The 5367-nt window shown below is 46.2% G+C and overlaps 1 pseudogene; it reads left to right on the top strand.

Moving 5' to 3' along the window:
• Positions 1 to 5367, top strand: part of LOC107313628 — a 15452-nt pseudogene that overhangs the window by 1593 nt on the left and 8492 nt on the right.

Here is a 5367-nt window from a genome sequence, read left to right as displayed (position 1 = left end):
AGTTGCCTGGGCAGCGGGCAAATCACTCTCTGTTGAGGAGATAGAGGTTGCACCTCCAAAGGCACGTGAAGTGCGTGTCAAGGTAAAAGCATGTTGTTTCTTATTTTTGTTGTTGTTTTGTTGTTTGTTTTCTTTCTCACTTTCATTTTGTTCCCCCTTCTGCTGTGGGATATTTTTTTCGGTAGTTTTTCTTGAATGTTGGCATTGGGAATCTGGGTGCTCTGAAGCTCAGTCTTTCCCTAGTTTAGTGTGCAGGAATATTTGTCTCCTTCCCAATTTCCTGGATCAGTCATGGGGATCCACAGTGGTCAAGCTGTTTCTAGAATCAAATAACCACAGAGTATCCAAAGCTAGAAGAGACTCACAATAGAATCATTGAATCCAACTCCTGTCTTCACATAGGTCCACACCAAATTCAAGTCCTATATCTGAGAACCCAGTCTAAATGCTTCTTGAACACCAGCAGCTTTACGCTGTGACCACCACCCTGGAGTGACTGTTCCATGTGTGACTAACTTCTGGTGAAGAACCTTTTCCTGACACACAGTCTTACCTCTCCTGGTGCAGCTCCACTGCATTTCATTGGAGCCTGCCACCATCATGCAGAGCTCAGCACCTGCTGCTTTGCTCCCCTCATGAGGAAGGAGTAACTCATCGCCAGGCAGTTAGGACCACATTTAGTATAACCATCTGATCCCAGCCCATCAGCCAGATGTTCATCCACTGAACTATGTTTCAGTCTAGCTGCATGTTGGATATTTGGTCCAGAAGAATAAAGTAAGAAAGAGCAATGAAAGATTTGCTGAAAGCTAAGAAGGCTTCTCTTGGTCAGCTGGGAGGGAGGGTGGGCTGGGGGGGTTAGCCATGTCATAAAAGGAGATTAATTCATCACACAGGATATTCTCCATATGAACCCATATTGGATATGACCAATAGCATTTCAAGTGTTTTACAATATCTCTCAGAATAATCTCCATAATTTTGCCAGGCAACGAAGTGAGACTGACAGACCTGTAATTACCAGGATTGCCTTTCTCGTTCTTCATGACAACTGAGATGTTTACCACCTTCTATTAGAAAGGAACATTTCCAGTCTTTCCAAATATGGGAAAATAATTAAGAGTGGACCCACGATGAAATCAGCCAGATAATTGATAACCCTGGGGCAAATAACATTGGGGCCCACAGATCTATATGCATCCAGGTAGAGAAAAAACCACAAAAGTGCATTTATGTGGCATTTCAAAGTTCCTACAGTAAAGGCTGTGAGGGTCTCATAGCCAATCAACATTATTCCAAATGTTCTCTGCACTTTCACCTCTAACAGATCGTGGCAACAGGGATCTGTCGCACAGATGACCACGTTCTTGATGGTACATTTCCTGTTCTAGAATTTCCAGTCATCCCCGGCCACGAAGGAGCTGGGATAGTGGAGAGCACTGGAGAAGGAGTGACCTCTGTGAAACCAGGTAACCAGCGCATGCAACCAGGACTCAGCTCTCAAAGTCTGTAAGGCTGCACAGAGATCAGAATTTCCCTCTGGCTGCACACCAGTTTGTGCTGCACTATCACACACACTTTCCTCATCAAATACCACAAAGTGCTTGAGGCAGGCTCTGAACAGGTTCTGTGGACAGGGAAAGCAGAGAGTTCACAGCAGGGTGCTGTCATCAGAAAACTCATCTGAGGTACGCCAACAGGATGCTGAGTTAGAGGCACTTAACACTGAATCTGCTTTGTTCAGGAGATAAAGTCATCCTTGCTCCACTTCCTCAGTGTGGGAGAATGCATCTTCTGCAAGAATCCCGACTCCAACTACTGCCTGAAATCACAGTGAGTTTGTTTTCACCAACCCTTTGCCCAAACACACTCAGTTGTCATCAGTTCTGATATGCACACAGTATGTAAATGAACAACACATGCATGTGCTTCCAACAGCCTCACTGAACCACAAAACCTGCTACCTGACAAGACCAGCAGGTTCACTTGCAAAGGGAAAACAAGACTCAAACATTCCTCTGGGAACAGCACCTTTGCAGAATACACTGTTGTGCTGAGTGCACGCCTGTTCGCCAAGGTAGATGCTGCTTGCACGCCTCCTGGGGGGGAAACCCCCCCAAAATAGGGTTTTTTTTCTGTGTGCTTGCCTGTGGTTTTCCCACAGGATACGGGGCTGCCATCAACACCGCCAAGGTTGGTATTCAGACGTGCTGAAATTAAGCACCCCACATCCACTTTCACATCCTCAAAAACGCAACAGAAACTTCCTCCTCACACAGGAGACCAAACCCAGCCCATGTCATGCAGGTAAAACCCGGCTCACCTGTGCAGTCTTTGGCCTTGGAGGAGTTGGCTTTCCGTTTGTCATGGGCTGCAAGGCAGCTGGAGCGTCGCGCATCATTGCATCGATATCAACAAGGACAAGTTTGCCAAGGCCAAAGAGATGGGAGCACCGAGTGCATCACCCTAAAGACTTCAAGAAGCCATCCAGCAGGTGCTCACTGAGATGACCGGTCATGGTGTGGACTACTCCTTTGAGGTTGTTGGGACCACAGACACCCTGGTACGTGACATTTTAGCACATCCTCCTTCTCAGAATCACATCAGACTAATTCCATCACACACATGGTATCTTGTGTGCTGACTGCACTTCAGGCCATTCTGCTTGGGGAGAAATGATCCAGGAGGGTCAAAATAAGTACAGAGCTTACCAAGGCTGGTGTAGAAAACAGCCTCTGTTATTAGGTACCAGGGAGTCACCAAACCTGCAAGAAACTGAATGCATTTATGATCAATTCATCTGCTGTGCTTGCCTGTCCCACCAGATTGCTGCCCTGCCTCTTTGCAATATGAAACACTGCGTCTGTGTGTTGGTTGGAGTAACCCCTGCTGGTTCAACAGCTCCATTGATCCTTTCCTTCTACTCAGTGGGCGCACTTTAAAGGCACTCTGCTTGGAGGTAGGAAGCCGGGAAAGCAGTTTTAGTCATTTTAATTTTCTCCCTTCATGGGAACTCCCAGTTTTCACTGGAATAAATACGCACCAGGACACACACATAATGCTTTCATTGATAATGCAATTATATGGTTCAGCAATGCACTCAGTTCCATCCCAAAACGAACTCCACCTAGTAGCTGTTATCCACTTGCCTCTTAAATATTATGAGGATTTCAAGGTTGGCAGCAACCCAGAAAGACTTCTTTGGAGGCTGCAGATGTTAAAGCCACAAGCGAAAAAGAACAGTGAAATTCCACATCATGAATAGTATTCCACACAGAAGAATGGAATCATAGAACATTCTGTGTTTGAAGGTACATGTAAGACAGCATGTAACAATAATAAATCTGCAGATATTTTATCAGCTTGCTGACCCACTTTAAACACTCAGGCACCAACCAACTCCACCAGGGTCTCTTTACCAAAACATCATTTTTCCAGTTATTCACTGCATGCAATTTCTCCCATTTCCAGGATGGAAAATGAGAGACTCCGTCCCCAAATTAGTTGCCAGCTACTTGGAGAAGAAATTTAACTCCGACTTGCTGATCACACACACGCTGGTTGCCCGTTTGCTCAAAATCAAGAGGCGATTTTGAATTGCTCCGTGCAGGCAAAAGGTGAGATCCTGATTCTGACTAGAACGAGTGATGCACAGCAGCCTTGAAGGTGCATCTCTGTCATCACGTCAACTCAGCCAGTAGCACCACTTGTAACTCCTGCCTTCCATTTTTCCCTCTCTAGCATCCGCACCTGGTGTGCTTCTTTTGAAGGATGCGATCAAGGGCAGCAGCGACTGCAGCACACAGTCCAGCAGATGCCCACTTGTGTGGGCCTTCCTCCCTTGCCTTTCCTGGAGTGTACAGAAGAAGCACAAGGATCCTGCAGCTTGTGCTGCTGCTGCAGCGTCCTGCGCCCATCTCTCCTGAGAAAACAGTTCTATAAATCAAGGCTGTCTTAGCAAACTCTTCCTGCAAGAGTGGCCTGTGAAACAATAGGTGCTTGATGCTTTCTGAGCTGCACATTCTTTGCACACTTTCACACCAAACACCTCACACACTTTTGCACATACACATCCACCTCGGCCAGTATCTCAGCTGGCTGAATGCTGTGACTCAGACCAAGGGACAGAGCATCTGCACCACTGCCAGTCTTTCCTCTCTCAGGATCACCGTGTGTTTCATTCACTCCATGTCACTTGCTGACACATCTCATCATACCCAACTTTCATTTCAACATCAGATCCCATCTGCAGTGACTGGTCCCATCTACAATAATGTGGATTCAGTAGAAACAAGAGTGGAATATTGTCTCAGCTCTCAGTGGCACCTAAGAAAATATTTTCCGTGGAAACAAAACCACTTTTCTCTAACAGCCATGACGCAGCTAAATCATGAGCTCAAGAGGACTCAAAAAAGGTTTAATAAATCCTTACTAGTGTGGATAGAAGGGCCAGAGAGAGAAATTGTCCAACACGTGCCAGATACATGGTGCTTCTGAGGCACTTCTATTGCAGGAATTTTACAGATTATAACAGTAGTCTTCAGGGTGGAGGATCATAAAAACAAAAAAAGCAAGTAAAAAAATATAGGGAAAAAAGTACAAAAAACTTCTTCAAATCTGTCCTGTTCAAAAGCATGCAAAATCCATTTTAGCTGTCCTAAGAGCCCAAAGGTTTGAGAACACCAAGCGCTCAGCCTCCTGACAGCAGCATGGCAGAACTTGATCTTCACCGCACTGATGTTGGGTTGAACCAGCAGGGCTGGAGAACAGGCTGCCCAGCTGTACTTCCACAGGGCTGAAACCACAGTCACAAAACAGGGTTACAGAGCCCCAGGGGACAGCTCAGCCAGTTGAAAGGCACATTAGCAATGCCTTTCTGCACTGGAGAAGCCTGAGAGTGCTCACATGACTTGCAGGTTGGGTTTTGGGCTTCTTTGCCAATAGCAAGGAGGAAGCTGACCTCATACATATCAGTTTGAACTCTTGTTTTTTCTTTCTTTTTTTTTTTTTTTCTTTTCTTAAATACATTAAATATTAACCATTTCACAAATACTGGGGGCAAACCGCTGCCAGAACAAAGGTCTCCACTTGATAACAACTGATATCTAAGGAAGCACGACTTGTGATGGGAGTCTCCTCCCTCTAGCTCTTCCACCAGCAACTGCAGAGAAAACTCTCTCTGAGCTCTGATGTGCCTTTCAGAGGCCACGGGGCCTCTCCAAAAAGCAGAGCCACAACAAAAGCCTTCCTGGAGGACTTCTGCTAATTCTTCACACAGCACAGCTGCCAACCATCGGTACCTCACTGCTGCTACCCACCTCCTCCCCTCTCACTAAACTCTCAGCGCCCAGCCCCGTATCCAGGAGA

The sequence above is a fragment of the Coturnix japonica genome, chromosome 4 (genome assembly GCF_001577835.2).
Source record: "Coturnix japonica isolate 7356 chromosome 4, Coturnix japonica 2.1, whole genome shotgun sequence".
NCBI lineage: Eukaryota > Metazoa > Chordata > Aves > Galliformes > Phasianidae > Coturnix > Coturnix japonica.
Note: the sequence above shows the minus strand (reverse complement) of the source record. Positions and strands in the feature narration are given on the sequence as shown.